A 26,070-nucleotide genomic window follows, 5' to 3' on the forward strand; every position below is an offset into this window, starting at 1 on the left:
AAGCCCCCCATACCCAAAAAAAAAAAAAAAAAAAAAGTATCATCTACTGGCTATTGACTTCAGATATGTATACTTTAGAATTCATCTTCATTGAAATCCAAAGGCACCAGGCGATGAAGGAAAAAGAGATACAGATAACATATTCACGAGAAAATGATTTCCTAAAAATCCCATTTAATTCCCTTTTTCTTTGTTTTTGATTATTGTTTATAAGCCAAACAGAAGAATTTCCACAGTGGTATAGCAAGTTCCTATATTGTATTTGTTACCCCTTCCCAGTGCAGGATAGAGCCCTCAAAATAGGAATCCCCAAGTCCAGTAAGATCACAAACTATCAGACAGAGAATCAGAATTGCAAAATCAGAGGTCACAGTGCAGGATTAATGAAGGTTTAGAGGCTGGTTAAATGGACACTGACGCCTCTACAGCTGCAAATGATCCAACATATTTTTTAAACCTCAGAATAAAGCTCTAGCATTTTTTTGTGGTTGGAATTATTTTTTTCTTTTGCTTCAAGGGTTTATACAATTATTGCCATTTTTCTGAAGACAGCTGAGAAGTAGGAGATGCTCCTTGGAAACGCTGTTGATGCCCCATCTCTCCCACACAGTGCCCCCACACCCCGGGGAGTGGGACCATCATGCATGCAGCCCAGACACCAGTTTGTACCCCACTCTTACATGTCCACCCAAGCACACAGTTTCCAGGGCCACCCAGGGCCCCTCAGTGCCCAACAACTCAAGTCAGCAGATGAAACCTCAAAGTGACAGGCAGAAATGGTTAGGATTCACCCAGCCTCACTGTGATGTACTGCCTAAGACTGGGTCTGGGTCTTTCCCACAGAAGCGACTGCTTCTGATGGCCAATTTATAAGCAAAAATATCTTTAGATGAGCAAGCAAGTAAGTGTCCTAGAGAAAGTTATATCCACGCAAGACACAGAACCTATCTCTTCTGTTTAAATGCTCTTCTGGGCAAGCAGCTGACACAACTGATGGACAGGCAATGGGCAAACCCAATGAACTATGGCATTTACCCGTTCACACGGGGCTTTCCTGGCACATGGGCAGGCGGGGCCCAGCAGCCACTGGGGACTGCTGAGAACTCTTAAGGAAAAAAGAAAGTGAGTCACCCATAAATAAGAGATTTAGATAAATAATGTGAATACTAAGAATTTTAAAAACAAAAAAATTCTCTCTTCTAGAGATTCAATAAGTCTTTGTCACTTTAATAAATAAAAGCCCAGAGCTGCTTGTTCTGTGGTTGGACAAGGTGCGTATCATATTCACCCTAATTTCATGGTTTTGAGCAACAAGTGACAGCAGGCTAGGGTTCCTGTGTGTGTGTCTTCAGCACCTCACACAATGCACTTGGACACTGGTGTCCTCATTTTCTGCCTTCAAGCCAAGCCTCCGTATCTACCCTCCATCAAAGAGCTTCTAGCCCCCAGGTTCCTGAGTGAAAATACTCGCTTCTGGCTCAGTCAACCGAGAGGCCCTGAGGGCCCCCAGTTGTCTGCACCCTTTACCACAGCAAGTTTTCTCCTTTCCCAACATAAAAACCCACAGGCTATAATTAGTTATCACCATACTGAAGAATGCAAAAGACATGCTCTGTACGCAACTACTAACCATATCATTCTGACTATGCATCTCCTCTGACTATGCAAACCTGCTTATAATGCACATAATGTACAGTCCATTTGCAAAAGAAAGGAATGGAATCAATCAGAAGAGAGATAAGTGTTTTCCTCTGGTACACACAGGAGAAACCTGGCCTTTACCTCCCACCACACCCCCAATCCTGCAGGAGAGCATGGGAGCCCCGAGGCCCATGCCCCGATGGCAGCGGTCTCATGACCATTTATGACAAAAGTGCAGAGCCCAGGTAAAGGGGGTCTTCATCTTGCAGGCACCTTGCCTACATTCTGCCAATGTGACCTCACCTTACGAAGGCCCCTTGCCTCAGCAGTAACCCGGTGTTCTCTTTAGTGCGTGGAGAAGGCACAAGTGGGATGGGGCCAGGCATGGGACTCTGTTGGGTCAGAACGACCTGGGTTCCAGGCTTGGCTTCTCCATTTTCCAGCCGTGTGTCCTTGGGGAAGTTACTGGGCTTTTCTGTGCCTCTGACTCCTCATCCAGAAAGTGGGCATAATAATAGTACCTACCTCATTTGGTTGCTGTAAAGATCCATGAGTAACTTATGTGAAGAGCTTAAAACAGTGTCTGGCAGCTTCCCAGCACTGCATAACTATCAACTATGACTCTTCCTACCCGTGAAGCGGAGCCAGTTATACCTGACTTGTTAATTACCTACCTTGAGAGACATACATATCAGCGTTCGGCATGCGTAAGCACATGCCCCATTCCCCATGACCAAGGCTCTACCAGCCTCCTCCTCTCACAGGGAATTCAGAGCTCAGAGCCTTGGTCTGCCTGGGGTCACATCCACAATCTCCTGGGAGCAGGGTCCCTGCTTCTGCGGTCGTGGATGGAGAAGCGGCCTCGAGCCTCATCTGCTGAAATTCCTCACTTCAGCCCAGAAGCCCACACTGGAGGTGTCTGGGCAGTGTGAAATGGGGAGATTCAATCAGCACTCCACCCACATGGCCTGTCTGGGGTGGGTTTGCACATTAGTGCAAGACACCATTTCCCACCTCTGAGAACGGCAGCAACGAGACAGGCTGGCTAAAATGTACGGTGATTAGGGGCCAGAGGCAGCATTCACATGCACTGGGGCAACTTCTCTGGGGGCTACTGGGTGACACCTGCCAAGATGCCATGTCCAGACCCTCTGACCCAGCAGTTCTCCACCAGGAATTCAGCTGGACACACCCCCATGTGTACAAGATGCCCAAGTACGGTATGAGGCTGCTGATAGGAAAACTCTGGAAACACCTAGAAGTCCATCAGTTCATGTGCATGTGGGCACATATATGTGTGTGTGTTTGTGTGTATACACACATGTATATATACTGCATATGTGTAAGCTGATTTGTGTATGAGCTGTGGCACATCTATAGGATGGAATACTACACAGCTGTTAAAAAAAATAAAGTGGTCACTGAGATGAAAGCATGTCCAAGATACTTAGTTCAGTAAAAATTAAGGTTCCCCGCTGTTATAATATGTTCTCAGTTGTGTAGACACAGGGTATGTAACCATTTGTATGTGCACATAATTTACTCAAAACTACTTGATTAGATCAGCACTTCATCGAGGATCTGCTGGCAGTGAGCGACTAGACAGTGGCTTTGGTCTGGAGTAGGGGTGTATTTCATTTTTTACTATGTGTATTCTTTAGTACTATTTGAATTCTTATCTTAAGCATGCAGTTTCCTAATTAAAATACTTTAAATCTGATATTATAAGTAAAACATATTAAATGTAAAAAACTTAGAAAATAAAAGGTCAGAGAAGAAAACATTTCTGGCAATTTCAAAAGACAGGTTACTATAACTATTAAAACATGATTCCCTTTTTGAAATTTACTAAACGCATTTCATCAAAATGGAAGTTTTCAAGAACAGCAAACAGACTTTACATCATTTCCAGCAGTTCCGACGTTTTATTGGACTTATTTATCCTAAGAAAACTCAGACACAGAGGAAAGCATTTTGGTGCAGGTGAGTGCCGCAGACCCCGAAGTGGGAGAGGCAGGCTCACAGCCATGCAGCAAGAGGAACAGAGACCTGGAACTCAAGAAAGAAGAAAGCACCTGCAGCCTGTGGGCTGCTGAGTCAGGGAGTGGGGAGAGGAAGTGAGGGCCCCAGCGTGAACTGTGCCCCATGAGTCTCTGCATTTGGCCCCATCCCACGTGATCCAGGGTTCCCCAGCACCAACTTGTGACTATGCAATGTTGTATAGCTAAATATGATCATGTTGCACGTTCAGATTGTTGTCAATTTCCTACTTAAAATTCATTTTTAAAGACTGATTTTAACAACCAGCAAAACTTGAGCTAGAAACCCCTTTCTAGAATGCAGAGCCTATTTGCCGAGGTCGGGTGGCACAGAGAAGACACCGTGAGAGGGTCATCATAAGGCTCCCCGCTTACATAGGTGGGAGCCAGGACACACTTACTTCATCATGCTCATGGGTTTGCTTCCTTCTGCTGGGAAATATTGCACATAACTTCCGTAAAATATTGATTTGACTCACTTCTCAGTTTTCTATTGAGTTGAGGTATTTTGAAAAGGCATATTTTCTATGATGTTACACAGTCAACATCTAAAACATTTTTTATATTTCTTTCAAGCAATTTAGGTGCCTTAATTCAGTCCATGTTTATTCTCCCCTAATGGGGAAGGCAGCAAAGTGTGGTGGCCAGAGTGCGTGGCCAGAGCATGGACTCTGAGGCCAGTCTCCCCAGGATCAGGTCTGGCGCTGCCACTTCTCAGCTGTATGACCTACAACAGGTCACTACCCACTCTCCCCAAGCTGCTCCCCCAGGCCCTCCAACTCCTCCCCAGCTACTCCCCCAGACCCTCCACCTCCTCCCCAGCTACTCCCTCAGCCCCTCCACCTCCTCCCCAGCTACTCCCTCAGCCCCTCCACCTCCTCCCCAGCTACTCCCTCAGCCCCTCCACCTCCTCCCCAGCTACTCCCTCAGCCCCTCCACCTCCTCAGCTACTCTCTGTGGAGGAAGCGGCATGAACGAGGAGTCGTAAAGCACATATACATACTACAGGAGTGCACACTGAATCAATGTTAACACAACACAAGTGACACTGCGCTGTTGTGATACAGTGGGGACACTTCCCAGTGCTGGGGAAGGTCCACCAGACCTCACGGCCACACTCAGCCACATCATAGCAGAAACAAGTGTTGGGGAGAAGCAGGTGTTTTCAAGCCAACACCAATCCCCGTGGTAGCTCTAACTGCGATTTTGCCTAGATTTAAAGCTTTTTTTCTAAAACGCACGGCCACGACGTCAGCTTTTACTACCACCCCTGCTCCATGAACCTGAAAACGTCTAAACTCTGGGTCCATCTGACTCCAAACTCAATCAAGCCCTTTCTTTGAGAGCCTGACTGGGCTGCCTCAGAGCAACCTCTGCCCTCTCTTCCCAAACTGTGTGTCGGCACCACCCCCGGACTCCCCCTCAGGCCGCACCCCCTTCCACCCCTGCTGTCCACCCTCCTGCAGGGCTTTGAGAGCACACGGTCCAGACTCACCTACAGACGTCCTGGTTGGAGCCCCCTGTGCACCCGGAGTCCGTGTGATTTCAGGGGCTGAGAACCAGCAGAAGTGCCACTGCACTGCCTGCCTTTCCCTGGGTGACGCTGCCTTCCTGCTCCACACACCCTGGCTGTGCCCTGCTGGGTACATCTCCATCATACCCACCTCCCGAAATCCTGGCTGTCACTACAGCTTGGCTCACGGGCCAGGGCAGCCTGAAAACTGCCCTCAGAATGGATGCCTGGACTTGACCGAGCTTTGCTTACTGGGTCCTGTGAAAAGTTATAAGCGAGAAGAATAATGAACATCCCACCAGAAGGTAAAGGTGAGAAAGTGACTGTTCACAAGAGCAAAGCAGGCACTCCTGCCGGACTCCAACAGCATCACTCACGACGGAGGTTTCTACCACGCTTTGCTGTACTTACCCCTTGCACTCTGAGTGACCCAGGGCACGTACAGTATCATGAGACAGGAGGTCACTCACGTCCTTCGTGTGCAACTCTCTGGGGTGTGCACATGCCTGACCATAAACACTGGACACCTGAAGGAGCCCTCGGTGTGGGCCAAGAGACTTGGCACCGATAACGGGGCAGCAGCCGTGCGGACCCCTGCTGCCTCTGGGAGCAGCAGTAACTTCCACTCCCCAGCAACCTCCGGATCCTTCAGAGCCCTGAGGAGGTGGGTTTCATGTGCTGCTGATGCAGAGAAAGAGACTCAGAAAATGCAACAACTGGCCTGGAGCCAAGATCAGAGCTGGGACTCCCTCCCTCCAGGGTCTCGCATTACCCGGAGGCCTTGTCAGCACCTGACAGCTCAGGACTGCCCGTCACACTGGGGGTGGGGCGGGCACGTCACAGTGAGCAGGACAGAAACCGCTCTCTGGGGAAGCCTCGTGTCTCCAGTTTGAGCTGATGCTCCTTCTGCCCTGGAGCCGGCAGCTCCCACCCCTCCTTCTCCAGGAACTCAGGGGAGAGATGAGGGGCGTCCCTGCTACATGGCTGGCACTTCAGAAACAGTGGTTTCTTCTCTTCACCATTTGGTGAAGACGTCACAGAATCTGCCCAGAAAGAACCATCTGGAATCTGGAGCTGGCAGAGGACTGCACTCTGGGCTGCCTGGGGCAGTATCCTGCACCCCCAGGTGCTCACGGCCCCCTCCGAGTGTCCTCCGGGAAGCACGTGTGGTTGCACCAGGGGAGCAGACTCCTCTTGCCCTGCACAGGGCCCCCAGACCCAGCCCGGCTGCAGAAGGACAAGAAAGTCTCTCCTCTCGGCCAAGGCGGGAGGGACAGGCCTGGGAGCCTCACCAAGCCCAGACCCAAGCGGGGATTTCTTTTTTAAGTCCAAACCACAAAATGCCACTCTCTTTCCCTTCATATCTAGTGATTCCTTAAAAATACACAGCAGAAGTACAAAGTCAGGCCAGCTCAACCACAGGCCATCATCCAGCTCTAGTCGGCAAAGGCCGGAGCCAACACGAGGCCCTCTTCTTTCAATCCTGCCTCCCTCCCCGGACGTGGCCTTCCCTCCCAGCTTGGCAAAACCCATTAGGGAATCCACATGCTCCGGCAAAAGTGCCGTGAAGGCCCAGGTCGCCTCACCCTGGCAGGACACAAAGGAACAGCCATGTCCCATCATCTCGGGCCCAATTTCTCCTCAGTATTGATTTTAGACTTCCAACTGTTCTCTACTGTGCACATACCACTCGCACAAACCTTTGAGTCTGACTCGCCAGCTTCCACATCCCTTCAAGGGGACTTCAGGAATGCCAACTCAGCCCTGGACTCGGCTGAGCACCTTGCAGCAAAGCCTGTTACTTTGAGACCCTGCTGCTTCTGTACCGTGGTCAAACCACACCAGCCCCCACCTAGTCAACGGTGGACCAAGGGGCCTCTGTCTGTCTGACCCCAAGGTGCTGTGGAAGCCGCCAGGAAGGTCAGAAGGGCACACAGTCCAGTGAGACGGCCATATTGGAAAAATCAAATGCCTGTATCCCTCCAGATGGCAGGAAGGTGCCTGCGAGTCACCTCTGCTAGAATTCCCAGTGTGAAGCGAAGCCCAAGTCACAGTGAGGCATCTGAAGTAACCACACACACCCCACAGTCCGGGAATTCACTCTGAAGTCGCCACACACGGAAGAGACCACCCACATTTCACAAGCCACTGCTGGCCGGACCCGGGTCCTATTAACCTGCAACCTGCCCGGAGCCCAGCCTAATGGCCCCAGGGCCCGCAAAGGCCCTGTCCTTTCAACAGATGGAATTCCACAGCAGACAGGGCATTCCCTTTCTGAGCCCTGTGTCACTTTCCAGATGATTCAGAACGTGAGACACGGAAAAGTGGCAGCTGGAGCATCACCATCACACTGTCATCTTCCAGGTGGAAAACTCCAGCTGAGGGGTTAACCAGCCTCGCCCTGTCTCCTGCCGTGCCCGGGAGGCACCTCCGCTCTGGGACCACTGCTAGGGAGGGGGTTAGGAATGAAGCAGGAACAGAGGCAGAGAGAGGGGTCTCTAGCCAGGAGGTCTATCCTCCCCACCCATGGGAACCAAAATTAACTGAAAAATCTACATGACATTCTGAACATTCTTAAACCACATACACGAGGCCACCAGCTCCACTCCCCCACTAGGGTCGTGCCAACCTGTCCCTGTGGAGGATGGTATCCCGGCCCAGAATGACTGGGCCCAGAATGACTGGGCACAGAGGCAAGGCACCTTCCTCAGCATCGGCCGCAGTTACACCAGGTGCCCGGCCAGGGAAAGGCCTCTGAGCGCTGCACACATTCGCCACCTGGCACATGCTGGGCACCCTCATCCAGCAAAAAAGGACACGGGGATGGGATGTAGGGATGGAATACAGGGGACCCCAAATGTGGTTCTAGAACAGCGCCAACCGGAGGAAAGGACTTGGTTTTCTAACATCTCAGGACCCTTTTTGGTAAGATGCACATGGTTTTAAAGGCTGAGTAAATGTGAATAATTGTGCTGCTCTAATCTCTTTTCTGACCATCGGACTTACTCAGCTGATAGAAAATAGGGGTGTGTGCACACATCAAACATCCCCGTTCTGTTGAGGATGCCAAAGCTTGGAGGCCTCGCTTCCTGCTGAGCTGGACCTGGAGCACAGCCATCTGGCTGGGCCATCTGCCCCAGGAACAACCACTCCTCCTTGGGCGCCCCCTGCTAAGACCAACCCGAGGCCTGGGCAAGGTGCCGGGCCTCCTCTTGAGCATGTAGTCCCACGAGAGACACAGGGTCAGGCCTTCCTCATCCAGTGGGTCCCTGATGACCGCCGCGTCCAAGGAGGTCCACCTGACTCCTGCTATCCTCATGTCATGGGACATGGAGCAGGAAATCATAGGGGGCAAACGTCCACCTGTGGAGGGTCTGGCAGGTGGGTCCGTTGGGTCCCTCGGGGTGGGCTGCTGCCCCCTGGGGTGGGAGTGTGCGCCTGGTGGGCTGGCCTCAGACAAAAGTGGCTTGGTCCCCGGTCCTGGGAATAGGTGCTTCCCTTGTCTGCAAAGCTGGCTGTGGGCCAGGCCTCACCCAGGCACTTCTGCTTTCCCTGTGACCACAGAGAAGGACGTGGTCTAGACAGATCCTCCTGGGTAGTGTGGGCACCACTTCCCATGAAGGTACTTCCTTATGCTCCCAGCGGTCACGGATTCAGGACACTGCCACCCCCACTGCCACAGCTTCCCTCTGGGCTCTACACTCGGTGCCACCAGTCAGGTCCCTGCTGGGGACATCTGAGTCACTGCATGTTGGACACAGCAAGGGACTCAGGCAGGCCTGTGAGCACCTGCTGAGGGCCAAGTCCAGGCACAGATATGGGGGCCGGGAATACCTGCAGCCACCCAGGTGGGCGCTGGGCAGCAGGGCAGACGGTGGGAATCCTGGGCCAGACTCCAGGCACGCCTCTCAGAGCTGCACGCATGTCAATCCGGTAAATCCTCAGAGCCCCGGAGGACTTGGCCCTTCATTTCAGACAGGAGGAAACTGAGACACAGACAGCTCTCAGCCCTGCCCGGCCCTCCACCTCTACCAGGACGGCGCTCTCCCCTGCACTGGGACCCTGACAGCACTCACACCAGCCCTTCCTCTAGGTGTGGGGTGATGGGCGCCCCCAGGGAGGAAGTGCTCCCAGAAGAGCATAAAATGAGCTCCAACCCTGGGCTGGCTGTGGGGATACCAGGAAAAGCAGAATTCTCATCCTGATCTTTGACCTTGTCAGCGGCCAATGGGGCTTCCCTCAGGGCTGGCTTGGCCCGGCCCTGCCTACTTTCCATCAGCCCCCTGGCGTCCTTCTCAGCCTCTGGGTGCCTCACAGCCCCCCAAAGCCCTGGGTCTGGAAATTGATAAGGAGGGGCAGGGAGGGGCCCCTGGGTAGAAGTCATTCATCTCAGGCCCAGGAAGCAGCGCAAGCCAGGGCACTGACAGCCAAGGTGGCCCCAGCTCCTTCCGCAGCAATGGTCACCAGGCACCTGACCACCTGACGCAGGTCTGGAGGCAGCTCCCCCTACCCACCAGGGGCCCCGCAGCCAGCAGCCACACCATCTCCCCCTGGTTACCTCTAGTCTTAGCGTCACTCGTCACCTGTGAGAAGCCAAGCAGATGCAAGGGGTAGCGATGACTTCCCCATTATCACTGCCACAGCCTTCCCAGGGCGGGGCCAGGAAGGGAGTGAGTCAGGCCACCTATGACTGCAGGAATACACTGCTGTCTCACAGGGATTCTTCCTTCCAGCAACTGTGATCATCATCAGATATTCGCAGATAAGAGTACAAAGGGCTGGAAACTTTCAGAAGCCACATCGGTGTCAAGCAGTGGGGTCAAGCGTCTGAAACCCACCGTCTCACCCCAGGCCTGCTCCCCACGTCACCTCGCCACTCCTCAGGGCTGGAAAGCAGAAATTTCCCCACTCCCACGTTGGAGACCCTGACCTAGGTGGATCACATCACGTCAGTAAACACATCTGCCTAACTGGGCTTATTTAAATCCAGTTTCTCATCAAAATCTCAACTTGTTCCAAGTTAGGAGCCCAGCGGACACTTTGTAAAGGACGGTTCTGGCCAAGGACGGCGGCTGCATCTCAATCTCCAGGCCATCCACATGTCCCCACCTCCAGGAGATGCCTTTCCCCAGGGCAGTCCGGGAAGCACGCCCTTTCCAAATAAATGCACTTCGCTAACTAGGTCAGGCAGGAGTGCACACTACCCATCGTTTCTTGCTAGTTTAAAAAAAAGGCATAAGAGTGAAATGAAATAATTCATACGAACTGCAGCCTGCACAGCGAATGAAGAGGGACTACTTTCATGCTCAGAATGGGGTTTCTGTTCAATGCCAAGCTGTTTCAGATGGGACATTCTGCTAGACGGGACAAACAAATCCAGGCCATCCACATGTCCCCACCTCCAGGAGATGCCTTTCCCCAGGGCAGTCCGGGAAGCACACGCCCTTTCCAAATAAATGCACTTCGCTAACTAGGTCAGGCAGGAGTGCACACTACCCATCGTTTCTTGCTAGTTTAAAAAAAAGGCATAAGAGTGAAATGAAATAATTCATACGAACTGCAGCCTGCACAGCGAATGAAGAGGGACTACTTTCATGCTCAGAATGGGGTTTCTGTTCAATGCCAAGCTGTTTCAGATGGGACATTCTGCTAGACGGGACAAACTCAACTGACAATACAACCTCATTAAAAATTCTATAACTACAACCAAAGGGGAGAGGGAGACGGGAGGAACTGGGAAACGGGGATTGACATGTATACACCATTCATAGTATGTATAAAATAGGTAACTAATGAGAACCTACTGCATAGCACAGGGAACTCTACTCAGTGCTCTGTGGTGACCTGAATGGGAAGGAAATCCAAAAAAGAGGGGATATATGTATACGTATAGGTGATTCACTTTGCTGTACGGTAGAAACTAACAACATTGTAAAACAGCTATACTCCAATAAAAGTTAATTAAAAAATAAATAAATAAGAACTATGTCAACAACAACAACAAAAAAAAAAACAACTCCATAACTACAACACTTTGGAAAAGACATTTCCGAAGTTGCTGCTTCACCCTGACCTGTGGTCAGAGGGGGGCACCCAGTGGGTGGCTCTGCAGGAGGCTGCCCAGGACAGCCTTCAGGCTTGGGATGGCAACCACACCCAAAGCATCCACGGGTGACAGAAGTTTCTAGAAACATTTCAGCCACAGGGAGGGGATTACTCAGAGGCGAGGACATACATAACAAGGCTCTCCCAACTTGCAGACCAGAAACTTGAAGCTTCTGCTCCAGCTTGCCCAGCCCATCCCTGGCGCCCCGGCCCCCTACCCTGCGAGGTCCCTGGGGCATCTCTCTGCTCTCTCCAAAAACCAGGAGAGCCGCGCTGGGTAACCCCCCTCCCTCCCTCCTGCTCATGCACGGAACCCACCGTCAGTGGATTACAAGCCCCTCAGTCTTCAGTGTGAAACAACTCACTGCCTTCCTGGAGGTGCCTGCTGCCAGGCTGCCAAGCCTCCCCCAACACCCCAACCCTGGCAGGAGCTGGCACCTGGCCAGCAGCACAGCCCGTGGACCACATCTTTCCAGGCCAAGGGGACCTGCAACAGTTATTGCTCACTGGTGGGGGCGGAGCTGGGCCTGGCTTTCTGGAGGAGTCTAACAAGCTCTGCCACGCTTCTTTCCTCGGACTCAGCAATCCTACAAGTTCAAAAGGATGCCAGCCCAGGAATCTTTACCTCCATGTCACTTTAACGAAAATAAAAATTTATAATCTAAATGTACACTCATCAGGAACTGGCTAAATAAATAATAATATTATAGCACGCTCTGCCATCAAGTTAATGCTTGTTGACAAACACGGATGAACACAATACATTATTAAATGCAAAGAGGAGACGATAAAACAGCACTTAAATGTAAGCTTATTCATGTAAAAAAATAGCCAGGAAAGCTCACGCCCAGAAGGGTGTGGGCATCACTGTTCCAAGCGCTCACTGGAGCTCAGTCCCTGATCCCAACAGGGCAGCATTACCTGCCTTTGCAGGGGAGCTCTCCGGGGCCAAGTGCACCTGATCTTGGAGCCCAGGGCACCAGGCAAGCTGGCCATGATCGCCTGTCGGAGGCGGAGAGGGGGCAGGTGCGGGAGGTGCTCAGTTCTGGGCAGGGGGCTTCTGGGGCATCTTTAAATATTTTCTTTAGACTTTTCTGTATCTTCTCATTTTTTTACATTAGGAAATGCATTTTTCAGTACTTTTCCTACAAAACAATCATGTCATTTCCAAACAACAGCAGCTTCTCCAGATTCTTTCAGTCTTGTTGCCCCTAGGCCACCCTACAGCGAAGGGGAAGGTGGCCCCGAGTCCCCACAACAGTGCAGTCCTGCCATCCTCACAGCCGCATTCGAGTACTTCCAGTCCTCAGCCAGACCAGAATCTGCACTTTCAAATCCCCAGCACGACTCTAGTTACCCGTGTCTCCATGTCCCAGTCACACCACATTCCCCTCTGCATCTGTGCTGTCCTGCCCCATCAAGTCTGACCCGTCCATTTACCCAACAAGAGAGACGTAAATTAGTCCAGGTGCTGGGCCCAGCTGCCTGGGTTTGAGCTCTGGGTCCCCTTACTAGCTGTGTGACACAGGCCAGCTATTTAACCCCTCAACCCCTCGGATTCTGAGCTGTAAGACAGAGCTGGCCTCAAAAAGTACGTGGGTTATTATGACACCACTTGGCACGATAGACGGTAACCACTAATGTCACAGATGATATTAAAATCTACCACAGAATGGCCTGGGCCGTTTGCTAAGCCTTTAACAAGATCATCACACTGTAGCTGCCGAATCCTGCTAAGGGCAGCAGCCATAAAAAACCAATTCTGCCAGGACTTCCCTGGTTGCACAGTGGATAAGACTCCACCTGCTAATGCAGGGGACACGGGTTTGATCCCTGATCCAGGAAGATCCCACATGCCTCGGAGCAACTAAGCCTGTACGCCACAACTACTGAAGCCCGTGCGCCTAGAGCCCGTGCTCCGCAACAAGAGAAGCCGCTGCAATGATAAGCCCTCGGACTGCAACAAAGAGTAGTAGCCCCTGCTCGCCGCAACTGGAGAAAGCCCGCACGCAGCAACGCAGACCCAACGCAGCCAAAAATAAATAAATTTAAAAAAAAAACAAAACACACACACCAACTCTGCCAAGTTTCATGTTTTGCTCTTTCGACAACAACTTTTCCCCAAAGAAACTGATCAGAGAGGGAAGGAGCTTTGTCCTTGGCGTCTGAGGAAATCCACCTCTTCTGCACACCTCCAAGCAGCACTGATCTCAGCCTGTGACTCTCATGTCCTGTCCTAAAAGATGTCACCCTGCAGGGTGGCACCTGCTTACCAGAGGACATCTTGGGACAGGTGTTGCTGATGAGAACAGCTGCCTCATGCAGTGACCTAACATTCATACTCCACAGCAGAAAGAGTAAGAAGACCCGTGGAAGGGAGGAGGGCACTTGGGCAACCTGTGAAAGCCAAGGCCAGGAGAGGCATCCCCTGGCCTTGCCGGCGCACCAGAGTGAGGCTCACACGGGGACAGCGGGAGCAGTGCCCACAGCTCCAGGTGCCTCAGACACCTGCACTGGCTCTCATGGTTTGTTGGGAAAGAGACTTTGCCTCGGTAGGGTCTGGGAAAAGTTTCTGATACAGTCTTTACCTGAAAGGGGATGATATCAACAAGCTTGTTCCTGCATTAAACCCACCTCCCCCCCACACACAGCCGAGAGCACAGCCAAATCCCACCCCAGAGAGGGCACTCCCACCAAAACCCAAGTTCACAGAGTCCAGGGGTACGGCATCCTGCACACCCAACCCAGCAAGAACTGGTAGGGTAGGGAGGGGGGTGCTGGCGTAATACTCAGACCTTCTAACTTTCAGGAAATTATACAGAACAAGCCAAAAACAGCCATAAAGGAAATAAATCCACTGGCCTGGCTGGCACAAAGCTAATCTAGAGCCACACAGATGCTTCTCGAAACCAGTAGCCCTATTGAGGGGCTAAGACACTAAATCCCACAGAAACATATAAGCTGGAAAAGATGCGTCCCAGGTCCCAAGCCACAGCAGAAGAAGGGGCTTGAATCTAAAGTCCAACTGGGGTAGTTTGTTGAATTAAAAGGTCGCATAGGGCTTCTCTCGTGGCGCAGTGGTTGAGAGTCCGCCTGCCGATGCAGGGAACATGGGTTCGTACCCCGGTCTGGGAAGATCCCACATGCCGTGGAGCAGCTGGGCCCGTGAGCCACGGCCGCTGAGCCTGCGTGTCTGGAGCCTGTGCTCCGCAACGGGAGAGGTCACAACAGTGAGAGGCCCGTGTACGGCAAAAAAAAAAAAAGTCACATAAGCTAAACTGTGTCACTGGAGAGGACACAAAGAAGGTCTGTAAGAGGGCATAATCCAACCAGAGGCAGGGCCGGGGGCACCAAGGCACCCAGAGCCAGGCTGCTGGGCCCTGCACCTTAAACCAGCAGCAGCCCGGACAGCACCGAGGAGGGGTTTGGCTGCGGGGCCCTGCTCACTTCTCCTGCTGGGCACCTGGGAAGGCACTCCTCCTGCCCTGTTCACACTGTCCTCTGTCCTCTCCGTACTGCATGCCTGGGGCCCATGGCTGCTCGCCTGGCCCTGAACGCATGAGTGCCTCATGTACAGTGCACGCTCTGTCAGGTCCCTGGGCAGGAAGAGACGCTGGACCAGGGATGACTGATCCTGCCCCCGAGCAGGGGGCTCCTTCTCAGTGCAGCTGAGGTCAGGGCAGAGTGCCAGCACACTTCCTGCTCCCACCGTCCAAGTCCCCCAAGACACACCACCTCCTCCTTCTCTCTTGTTGTTAAATCCTACTGCCCTTTGCAAGCCAGCAGGACCTCCAGCTGCTTCTGAGCTGCTCTAAACCCCTGTAGCACCTGCAGTCTAGAAGGTGATGCAAAGCTCCATGCCAGGCCAGCAGTAGCAGCAGCGGAGTCCACGGGCACATTCACGGCTCCCCAACAGCATTCCAAGTTTGCACAAGCTATGTCTGCTTAAGCCCTCTAGGTACTTCTTACCTAAAGTTTGAATACCACTGGTCTACATGACACAATTTCACACTAGATTTTACATTTTCTTTGCTGGTCAGTAATGGTTTCATTTATCTTGTCTCCATAAGTGATTGTGAAGCTCCTCTTAGCACAAAACCGCATCTTAACGGACCTACGTTGGTTTCCTATGGCTGCTGTAAAATAATACCACAAACTTGGTGACTTAAAACAGCATAAATTTATTATCCCAACTGTTCTGGAGGTCAGAAGTCTGACATGGGACTCACTGGGCTAGAATTCAAGAGCTGGCTGCATTCCTTCTGGAGGTTCTGTGAAGAATTGTTACCTTGCCTTTTACAGCTTCCAAAGGCCTCCTGCATTCCTTGGCTGGTGGCCCATTCCTCTACCTTAAAGCTAGTGAAGAGCACAGGCCAAAGAGCCCGCTTGAGCATAAGGATTATTTTGAGCTGAAGGCAACTGAGAACAGCAGATACAAGAAAAGCTCCCTGCCCTCCCCCATTTGCCTAAAAGCAGGACATAAATTCTCTCTGTAAAAGTGTACTGGAGATGACACTGAGATGAGTCTGCATAATTAACCTTACTAAACATCCTTTATCTACCATATGCTTCCTAGTCACCTTCCCACAATTTACTCTCCCTAGGGACCCAACCCCCCTTTCCTTCGTTTTGTCACTTCAAAATGTATTGCCCTTTGTTAAAGTAATATATAAGACCCAAGTTTAACTGCTTCTTTGGGTTTTTACTTCTTTTGTGTGAAGTCCCTGTGCATATAACAATATTAAATTTTGTATGCCTTTCACCCCTTTAATCTGCTGTCAGTTTAATTCACAGGCCCCAATCACCAAACCTAAGAGCAGAGGAAAAGTTCTTCCTCCCCTATGCCAGCAGCACAGCATCTTCTCTCTTCTCTGCCCTTCTGACTCTCTTATTACGATCCTGTGATTACATTGAGGGCCTACCCAGATAAACCAGGATAATCTCCCTATCTCCAGATCCTTAACCTAAATCACATCTGCAAAGTCCCTTTACCGTGTAAGGCAACACAGTCACTCCAGGGACTAGAATGTGGACGTGTCTAGGGACCTGCAGACCCCCTAGCAGAGCCCTACTGCCATTCAGTAATGTGGCCCTACAAGGGCACAACTCCTAATTTTTCTCCCAGAAAAAAATAAGGTTTTTAGGTGGTCTCCCAATTTCTTGATACTGAAAAGTAATTAAGATTTACTTTTTTAATACTGGGAAGTCCAAACAAGACCCATCTGCCTTTGAGGGCTGAGTTAGCCAGCTGGCCTGAGAGCTAAGAGTCCACGTAGGTGCCGTGTTGGATGGGGGTCGCTGAGAGGGGAGAATGCCACTCCTGCACACCCTCCACGAGGTCAGACAGCGTTGGAGATGCCAACACAGAAATCCAGGCTAGGAAAAGTCAGGATGAGGGCAATTGTAAAGTAGCATGTATTTTAAGAATGCTGGTTGAATAAAAATGCAAATGATTGTTAATAGGAACTAGAAAATAAGAAGGAAACCACACATTCCAAGGTAATCTTGACTTGATGAGTCATTCACATGCAAATTTTATCCCAATTTTGGAAGGATTACAAACACCCCCATTCACAGCCCTATTCCTATGTTAATTCTAATCTCAGAACTCTCCCTCCACAGTTCCCAGCTTGGGCACTTTCCCGCCACTGTCTCTTTTTATGAGGCCCTTAAGCACAGGCAGCTTTTTCAAGCTGGCACGGCGGAGTTTCTGGTGTGTCTCTGGCCACCCCACCCCGTTCTGGACCCCCAGGGACAGAGCCCTCCCCAGTTCTCCGACTTTCACACACTTGAGTCCGACTGGACTCAAGGCCCGTGGCCTTCATCGGCTTCTTACCAAGCACATATGAAAGGGAGAAACCAAGAGACCTAAGCAATCCAAACAATAAAGGGAGGTGACAAACGACTCCCTGCCCCATATCCACATCTGCTGTGACACATCCACAGGGACCTGAATCAGCTGCCCAGGTAAAGGACCCAGGAGCCTCTCCTGGCCAGCAAAGCACCTGCTCTGCATCACAGCCTCAGCCCTGGACACCTGCTGACCTAATGCATGGACAGATGGACTTCTCACAGACAAACTCCTCCAGTCCTCTAGAAGAGTGACTGGTCATTCAGGCCCTGGTCACTCGGGTGGGGGGATAGAAGGACACCTGCCTGCTTACTCAGCCCGCTCCCATTCAACTGAGCCGTGAGAAGTGGGAAAACAAAACCCCATCGGCACGAATAGTAAGAAGATGCTGGGATGCACTAAGTACTCAGCCTTACTGTACACATCTCCTCGTCAACGAAATGGGGATGACTGGAACGCATCCCAATTATTGAGAGGATTAAACAAGGTGCCACATGTCAGGCACTCAGAACTAAAAAACCAAACTCTGATTTTTATACATTCTTCTACCCGGTAGTTTATAGATCCTTCTGGATTCTTCTAGTAGGAAATAACAAATCATACCATCTGGAAAAAAGAAAGGAAGAAAAGAAGATGCTGAGCCTCTTGGCAGCAAACCCTAAAGAGCCAAGACCCTGCCGCCAGGCCCGGCAGCCTCCCCTCTCCCGGGGCCACACTTGCCGCCGGCTCCCTGACCCCACCCTGGCCACGGGCAGGATGGCGCTCAGGATGCGGTCTGGCCCGGCCGCCCCATCCTCACCGGGAGCTCTGCTGCCCAGGGCGTCTGTCCTGACACCTGGGTCTCCAGGGTGCAGCCCGGGTGGGGCCACAGGGACGGGCCACGGGCAGCTGGGCCCACTGGGGCCACGACAAGGCGTCGTTCAGCAGCGGGACAAGGCCCCGCAGTGAGCCTCCCTTGGGCCATGGAACACGCTTGCCCCATTCTTGTCCCTTTCAATGGCCGGCTGTGCTCCATCGATGTGGGCCCGATTGTTCTCCTGTGTGGGCTCATTCAGGAGGGCGGGCAGGGCCAGCCCAGGCAGAGGGAGGAGGAGGCAGGAGCTCCTGTCCCCAAGAAGAAAGGCCCTTAGAGCCCTGCAGGGAGGGGGGAGGGGTCCTGCCGAGGGCACGCCCCTCGGTGCCCAGGGATCACACAGGCCTGGCCACGCAGTCACCGAGGGCCTCTGGGCTCCGGGCCGAGAATGGGAAGCTGGCCTTCTTCCTGGCTCCCCTGCAGGGCCCCGGGCAAGCCCCTCAGCCCCTCCAAGAGTCAGTGTCCAGCCTTGAAAACAGGGAGAGTCGTGGCATCTGGTCATGTGGTGGCTGCAAGGTGGCAACAAGGGTGAATGGGGACGTGGTATGTGCAGAGCACCTCTGCACCGCTGGCCAAAAACCAACGCGGGAAGAAGTGCTGGTAAAGGAGCGCCTCTTCTGTCTCCTGACCACTGCCCATCGGCACATCTCCCATGAGCGGGCCTAGGACCGCCACACCGTCTGTGGGGTTGGCTGGGCGGGGGCACACGAGCACCAGTGTGGCACTGGCCGTCCCCCACGGGGGCTGGAAGGGGGCACAGCGTGGGGATGGTGGTGCCCACACATGGTCGTGAACAAACACGAGGAGATGGGCAGACACCGCAGGCTCAGCCTCCCAGACACGGCTTCCAACCGGCACCCAGCACCACACCAACCTCCCCCTTCCCCAAAATGCAGCACCTGCACCTCTGCTGCTGCCATGAGCAACTCTGGGCTCCATGAGGGGAGGACACGGGCCTGGGACACAGCAGTATCTGGTGACAGCAGGCGCCGACCCACACGTGCTGCCTGCCACAGGCACAGACTCTGGTGTCTACCTCTGGTTATGCAGCCACCAGGACAGAGGACTGGCTGACAAGTCCTGGGCTGAAGGAAGCTGGGTTGTGATGTGGGCAGACACAGATGATTGCCACACACACTGGGTGTCTGAGCCTCAGTCATAAGCTGGATTGGGACTGGCCGCACCCATCTGACGGACGGAGCTACACTGTATGAGAGGTCCACGCCCTGCCCCGGCAGGACAGTAACTTGCTCTGTCCCAGACCTCAACTCTAAAATCCCTTAAACACAGCAACCAGGTCCATCCCACCTGCTGAAACAAACAGCGCCCAGGCAGCTACCAGCACAATGGCCTCTGCCCTTTCTAACTGGATGGTTCCTAATGAGCCACAGAGGCAGTGGGAGGGGGTCAGTCTGCGCTAGATGCAGTAAGACTGTGACAAGGGGCGGTGATGCAGACTCTGCAGGGAGCAGCCCCACCTGACCCAGGCACCTGTCCCGTGACCTCTCACACCTTCCTCTCCCTCAGAGCCTTTGGTGACAATGCCCTGAGCTGCAGGCTTGGAGACAAGATGCAGGAGAAGCAGGAGGGCCACAGCTGGGGTGGGCTCTGGGAACACCACGCCCTGGGATGGCTTGGGGTCGACTTCCAGAGCCTCCCAGGGCCTTGTGATGGTTCCCATCAAAAGTCCAAGAAGACATGCTCCGTGACTTGGTCGATGGAGCCAGGTGACTGTGACCCTCAGCTAGTGACAGAGCTGGGCTCATGAAATTCGGGAAAATATTAATCTATCCCATCATGAGTTAAAAGCTGCTCCAGTCAAACCAGCATTATGAAAACACTTTATTTTGTTCATGAGAAACACGAACGTTTCTGGCTTTAAAGATATTTTGAGGCAATGGACTGAAATATTCTTTATACTCATTGACTAGAATTATAAATAACTTATGTATTGTAGTCTGCAACATGCTTTACAATTTTAGAATATTTTCATAGACTTATATGAGCTATCTGTTTTAAAAAACGGAGTTTCTTTGAATCCTTTAAGGTCTGCTTGCTGCGAGTCAAAACCACTCTGGTCTGTAAATTGCCTACGAAGATGATTAGCTCTGAAGGCAATTTTCTTAAAGTAGCAGTAACAATAAAAGAAACACTTGGGGGCTTCCCTGGTGGCGCAGTGGTTAAGAATCCGCCTGCCAATGCAGGAGACACGGGTTCGATCCCTGGTCCGGGAAGATCGCACATGCCACAGAGCAACTAAGCCCGAGTGCCACAACTACTGAGCCTGCGCTCTACAGCCCATGAGCCACAACTACTGAGCCCGTGCACCGCAACTACTGAAGTCCGCATGTCCTATAGACTGCGCTCGGTAACAAGAGAAGCCACCGCAATGAGAAGGCTGCGCACCACAATGAAGAGTAGCCCCTGCTCCCTGCAACTAGAGAAAGCCCGCATGCAGCAACGAAGACCCAACACAGCCAAAAGAAATTAATTAATTAATTTTAAAAAATTAAAAAAAATAAAATCTGTGTCTTAAAAAAAAGGAAACACTTGTGGAAACACTTTTCTTCTGTGATTAAAGAGTTCACAAAAAAATTAAGGTACTAAACAAGAGGCTAAGGGTTTCAAACAGTAGCCTTTGCCTTCCGCAAATAACGAGATGCAAAATTTAATTCCGCTTCCACTGAAAAGGTGCTCCTCTGATCAGCACTAGCTCAGCAGACCAATCTCAAGATCTCTGCAGCCCACCGCAGACCTCAGTCCCCAGAGTGTATCAATGGGTCGATTCAATTTATGGTAAACAGCAAGAGAAGTGTCTATTTTTATAAACCTATTTACAGGTACTTGCACCTTTACAAAAAGTTAGCAAAGAACCAAATGCACAAACTTAGGTCAAATGAAAACCAGCTGACCCATGTTCAAGCTCACCACATCTCAGCATCAATTTTAAGCATGAATACAACCTTATTTGGCTCAAGAATGCTCCGTATAATAATTCTGCAGTCAGTGCATGGCCTTGGTCACAGCTGCCAAGAGCCAGCTAGGGTGAGCAAAAGCACCAGGGACAAACCAGCCTGCCTTCAGTCTCACCAAGAACAGTCCAGACAGACAATGGAGGCCCAGTGGTCATCACCTGCCCTCTGACCTGATCCTCCCTGTGTGGGTCACCCAGGACATGGAGCTTCTCTCCTATAGCCCCTCACCTGTACACACCCTACACACTGCTGTTCCCAGCCACGCTGACCCCTTTGGCCCTGTCCTCTGCACAGGCACCTTCCACATATCAGCCACTCGGGGCATCCTCCACACCCTTCAAATGTGGCCCAATACCCTCTGGGTAACGTGTCCCTGATTTTCCAGAAAAAAAGGAGGCCACGATGGACAGACCATCATGGGGGCTCTCAGGGGGTCTGCCTGGTGGACATGCCATCTTGGGTACTCTCAGGAGGGTCTGTTCAATGGACAGGCCACCCTGGGGACTTTCGGGGGTATAAGTGGTGGATGAGCCATCATCCAGTTGGGGGAAACAAGCGTTTCTAGGCAGACAACCCAAAGGTGCTGAGGCGAGAGCCCAGTATATCAGGGCCAGAGCCAGAAGAGAGATGTGGCCAGAATGCTGATACCGTAAGGGTGACCCTGGGCTCTGGCCTGGGGCCAGGCTGTGTCAGGATGCCCCCACCACGAGAAGGGGGCAAAGGGAGCCCAGAGGCAGGAAGAGTGAGAGGGCACAAATCACCTCCCGCCCAGAACTAGGGCTTCCTTCTCAGGGCTGTAGGGTCCCAAACGCCTGGCCCCCTCAGTCCACCTGCCATCAAGGCTGCTTCCTGAGGGCATAACTCCTGGGTCGCTCTCACCATTTCCACCTCCACACCAGGCCAGTGCTTTCTGTTTCCAGCTTTCCTACCTGGACCTGCACTAAAATCCCATTAAACTGTGGCCTCTGATCAGCCACGCAGCAACAGGCTCCACCGCTGGGACAAAGGGCTGGGGGCTGGCAGTAGGGTGACCTCCTCACGCAGGGGGCTATCACCCAGCAGGGCAGGGAGGAGGCAGACGTGGGGGACCGACAGCGCCTCCCACGGCACACGCTCCACAGCTGGGTTTAAACGTCTCTCCTCCCCACTGGACACGCAGCTCGACGTGCACATGCCCGAATCGTGCAGGTACGGACTCGCTGACTGTCACAGGCGAGGCTGGCGAGCTCGCATGTTACTAATGCCCCCTCCCCGGCCAGGCCACCGGGAGTGCGTCACACGTCCTTCCCATCCCTGCCGGCCACAGCCTCTGGGCCCCAACTAGGTTTACTTCCCCTGTGCGGCCTGGGTCATGGTCAGTGCCACAGCAGTGGGAGCGGCTGTGTGCGACAGAGGCCAAGGAGCTGCCCGGCACCCAGCCACAGCCCCACAGGCGCAGAAGGAGTGGCTGCATGTTCTCAAGCTCCCCAGTGTCTATTAAATATAAAAAGCTCTACAAGGAGCACTGAACTTCTCACTTGGTCACGGCAGCACAGGAGGAATTATAAGGAAACCAAGTGCCTGCAGAATCTCAGGAGCGGGGGGCTTGCAGCAAGGAGAGGCAAGTGTCACCGCGAGCTGAAACATCAGAAGAAACTACCCGGCCAGGGCCACCTCCTCTGCTGGCTGGAAGTACGGAGTCCAAGGTGAAATTTGGAAAGGCAGATGAGTTTCACTTCTGCAGGCACCCGACAGCTGGCAAAGAATCAGCACCACACACCCTCCCCACCTCGAGCTCTTGTGTCAAAACCCACTCGTGGGGGAGTAAGAGCCATGCAGGCCTGGAGGGGTCAGCACTAGACACTGCCCGGCATGGCCGGGGTCCTTGGCCCGCCCTCCTCACCCCTTCCCAGTAAGGAAGCAGACAGACCACCAGGCACAGACCCTGGATCAGCCCTGGGACCTGGTTCAAGTGCACCAGGCAAACACCCACCCCTCGGTGTGCCAGGACTGTCTGCAAACCCTGTCACAAGCGGCCAAGCCCGAGTCTAGAGCACCCGAGTCACCCAGGAGGAGCACGCCTAACAGCGGGCAGACACCACCCCTGCAGCAGCGCCAACTGCCCCCCACCCTCCTCCTTCCTTCCCACGGGGCCTGCCCTCCACCCACAGGAAGGCACCTGGTTCACCTTCCACTGACTGCACAGCAGGTGTGCACAGTCCAGTTGTTCCTGCACCCTACCCACCCGTGGCTGCCACCCGAGAAGCAGGCTGGGCCACCAGCAGCTGCCAAAGGAGGACCTTCGCAAGGCAGAGTGACAGGACAGCCCTAGGCCTGCAGCACCTACACCCTCCCCCCGCCCCACACCACCCCCTCTTCTGCTGAGCCCAGCTTCCTTCTGTGAGTTTGTTGTAATCCTGTGTGGGGTGAGGTGTATGCAGCTCAAGGCACACCTCCACCTGCAGTGTGGGCGGGGCTAGGGCCACAAGAGGGTCAGCACAGGCCCTGACCACACCAGGCTCCCAGTGTAGGTGCAGCCAGGCCAGCTTGGGCAGCACAGTAGGAGCTTGGGCACAGAGGGTGTTTGGGGGACACAGAGGACATGTGGGGAAACAGAGCACTGCTGCTCAGAGGGCCCGAGCCAGTGCTCAGGTGTGAGCTCCTAAGGGCAGCCGTCAGACACCGGGTACCTGGGAACAGCCGCATTCACACACGCCAACGGCACATGCACCCCACCACGTACACACACGCCCCACCAAGTGCAGAGTACTAGCACCCACACCCAGAGAAAAGCCACACCATGGCAAGTCCCCGACACAATGGTGGAGCCAGTGCAATGTATTACCTTTTCACTCCCCCCATGATAAACTTGTTCTCTGTTTAGTGCCTTTTCCCTTGGACACTACTATTTCACTTGTTTAATGATCTTTAAAAATTCTGCACGTGCAGAGGGGTAATTTTATGCAATGCGATGGTCGTTGTGTCCCTTTCTACCTGGCCCTCCCTCCAACCTCCACCATACCTTTGTGCCCACTGCCCCTGCCAGCACAGACACCGGGTGTCCACCCAAATCTTCCTCTGCCCATGAGACACATGTAAATGTGGACACGCAGTCATGAGTGCATATATAAGAACAGTCCTGTAACATCTCATTGTGAACACAGAGCTCAGCAAGGGGGTGGGGTTCCTTCATCCGCTATCGAAACACACTGTACATACAGCCGCTACCAATGTAAAGTTGGAAAATGGAAGACAAACAGGCCAGTGGTATGGAATGGAGAATCCCTGAAGGTAACCAGTTTACATGAGACCATACTATACCACAGAGCTGAAGTTCAGTTCATTGATCAAAGGATGGATTACTGAATAATTAGTGCTGGTACACTGGAAGGAAATAAAACCGGACTCCCCTCCCTCAAGCATCTTACTCCATATTACGCAAAAGCATTTTAGACACACTCAAGAGCAGAATTTGTACACAAAACAATAAAACACCTGCCAGGAAATCAAGAGACAGCCTGTGGAATCTTCCTAACAAACATGGGTACCTAGAAGTCATACGAGGAAAGAAAGACATGTTCGACAATAAAATGATTTCATCTTGATGGCAAATGACACGTTAATAAAAGTAATTAGCAAACAACAGAACTGGGAATAAATGTTTTCAAGGCAGAAAATCAACAACATTTGTAACAAATAAACAGCCCCTACAAATGGATAAGGGAGGGGAAAACACCCTGAGAGAAACACGGGCAAAGAACACAAACAGGCATTTCACAGACGGAGGGATCTTTTGAGCAAAGACCCTAAACTCACCAGATTCAAAGAGACACATGTCAAGGAACAAAGCTGCAGCTCTGCCCCTCTCAGACTGACAAAGTCGAAAAGACTGCTCATGTCCACGGCTGAGAGAGCATGCAGGATCAGGGCACACACTCATCCATGCAGGGAAGAGACGGGCTGCTAGATCTTTTTGAAAAGTTATCTGGCATGATCTATGAAACAAAGAGACACACACCCTGCCCCAGCAGTGCCACTCCCTGAAATCCATGCCTGAATAACAGCCCCATGCGTGTGGCTGGGGTATTTACGGTAGCACTGTTTACACTGGCTGTGTTCTTTTCCTGTGGCAGCTCTAACAAATGACCATAAACCGGGTGGCTTAGAACAACAGAAATCTATTCTCTCACAGTTTTGGAGGCCAGGAGTCTGCAATCAGTTTCACTGGGCTGAAATCATGGTGTCAGCAGGGCCGCGCTCCCTCTGGAGACTCTGAGGGAGAATCCTTCCTTGCCTCGCCCAGCTTTTGGTGGCTTGTGGCATTCCTTCGTTTGTGGCCACTGTATTCGTCAGAGTCCCCAGAGAAACAGAATCAATAGGATGTGTATATAGAGAGAAAGAGATTTATTATAATGAATCTGATCACATGACCATGGAGGCTGGAGAGCCCTGAGATCTACAGTCAGCAAGCTGGACCCAGGAGAGCCGAGGGGACAAGTTCCATTTCTGGTTCATATCTGAAGACAGGATAAGACCAATGTCCCAGCTCAAAGAGAGCCTGGCAGAGAGAGGGATTCTCTCTTACTCCGCCTTTCTCCTCTATTCAGGCCCTCAACTGATTGGATGAGGCCCTCCCACATGGGGGAGGAAAATCTGCTTTAGTCTGTCTACAGATCCAAGTGCTAATCCCACCCAGACACGCCCAGGATCAGGTCTGACTACTATCTGGGCACCCATGGCACAGTCAAGCTGACACACAGAATCAGCCATCACACCCACATCACTCTTACTCTCTGCTTCCTTCCATCTTCTCATCACCTTCTCCCCGTCTTTCACATCTCCCCTGCCTCCCTCTCATAAGGACATGTGTGATGGCATTTAGATAAGCCAGGATCACCTCCTCATGCAAGATTCTTAACTGAGTCACATCTGCAAAGATCCCATCACTAGAAAAGGTAACATGCAGAAGTTCCAGGGATTAGAATCTGACTTCTTTGGGGGCTATTCTTCATCCTACTACAGAGAACCAAAAAAAGCAATCTTGGAGCCTGAGTGAGTGGCTCCAAGTGGGGCCTGGTCCAAGTTCATAATGAACACTGACCAGTCGGTAATTA

The 26,070-nt window shown here is 52.2% G+C and overlaps 1 protein-coding gene across 1 annotated transcript in view; it reads right to left on the reverse strand.

The window, feature by feature from the left end:
- The window catches only part of SEMA4D (semaphorin 4D), a 74,485-nt gene that overhangs the window by 37,154 nt on the left and 11,261 nt on the right, over positions 1–26,070 (reverse strand). The gene's annotated exons all lie outside the window — the stretch shown is intronic.

This window comes from Neophocaena asiaeorientalis, unplaced genomic scaffold, assembly GCF_003031525.2.
Source record: "Neophocaena asiaeorientalis asiaeorientalis breed wild unplaced genomic scaffold, Neophocaena_asiaeorientalis_V1.1 scaffold160, whole genome shotgun sequence".
Taxonomy (NCBI): domain Eukaryota; kingdom Metazoa; phylum Chordata; class Mammalia; order Artiodactyla; family Phocoenidae; genus Neophocaena; species Neophocaena asiaeorientalis.